General features: G+C 43.9%; 1 non-coding gene across 1 annotated transcript; it reads right to left on the bottom strand.

Moving 5' to 3' along the window:
• Positions 1 to 660: 660 nt before the first annotated feature.
• LOC133053290 (U6 spliceosomal RNA) lies at positions 661 to 763 on the bottom strand. Its single transcript, XR_009692216.1, has one exon. It is a non-coding gene; the product is annotated as a U6 spliceosomal RNA (small nuclear RNA).
• Between the last annotated feature and the right edge of the window lie 473 nt (positions 764 to 1,236).

The following is a 1,236-nucleotide window of genomic DNA, read 5'->3' as shown; positions in this document are numbered from 1 at the left end:
AACCCTGCATACCACTTTGGACCCTCAACATCAAAAAAAAAAAAAACACAGCAGAAGATGCTGACCTTTTGCACCAAAGGATTATAAATACCAGCAGGATTAACCGGGCGATCTTAATTTGCATCATCTGGGCACAATGTCACAATCCATGCAAAGCGCCTGAGTTTTGCATGTGAATTTGTTCTTCTCAAAATGCTAATGTTTATAGAGTATGGTCGGAGAAGGCAATGGCAGCCCACTCCAGTACTCTTGCCTGGAAAATCCCATGGACGGAGGAGCCTGGTAGGCTGCAGTCCATGGGGTCGCAAAGAATCGGGTGTGACTGAGCGACTTCACTTTCACTTTTCACTTTCATGCATTGGAGAAGGAAGTGGCAACCCACTCCAGTGTCCTTGCCTGGAGAATCCCAGGGACGGCGGAGCCTGGCGGGCTGACGTCTATGGGGTCACACAGAGTCGGACACGACTGAAGTGACTTAGCATAGAGTATGGTAAAAGCAAACCTTGCCTGACATCTTTTGCGACTTTGTTTCTTTTGAGATATATATTTGTTTTCAGTAACAATTCTGAGATCAGATGGTGTTAAAAAAAAATGATGCAGTTGCTATTATAATTTGAATACCGTTTGGGGGAAATGTTTCATGCTGTAACTTTTTTTTAATATAACGTTTCACGAATTTCGAATTTCCATACCATGGTCGCCCAGGGGCCATGCTAATCTTCCTTGTATCGTTCCAATTTTAGTATATATGCTGCTAAAGCAAGCACCGTGCTGTCCTTCTGAGAGACTGTTACATGACGTTGAACGAGATGGTCAAAACATGGTTTATCCTCTGAAAACAGATCCTATAATCTGTGTCCAACTGAGTTCCATCTTCTCCTGAAGAGCTCTTGTCCACGTCTATAATCCCACAAGCGTTATATTGGTTCAGTCACCGCAGTACCGAATCTCAACACAGCTAGGCTGGGAAAAACATCCCCGTTGGGATGGAACTTTCTACATGAAGCAGATCATGCTGTGTCCACTAAGAAAAGGAGATGGAGATGGGAAATTATAAGAAAATCAACAACGCACTCCTAGATTTTTGTCCCTCTCTCGTCTCACCTTCCTGGCGGCGGTCACAAAATGTGGTGTTCTTAAAACAAATACGAGTCAGCGCACAGTTTCTCAAGAAGGAGATGGAGAGTGAGATTCATTATTTTCAGCTTTCTCCCTTGTAAAGTCGCCGCTGTCTCT

The sequence above is a fragment of the Dama dama genome, chromosome X, assembly GCF_033118175.1.
Source record: "Dama dama isolate Ldn47 chromosome X, ASM3311817v1, whole genome shotgun sequence".
Classification (NCBI taxonomy): Eukaryota; Metazoa; Chordata; class Mammalia; order Artiodactyla; family Cervidae; genus Dama; species Dama dama.
This window is presented reverse-complemented; position numbering and strand designations above follow the sequence as displayed.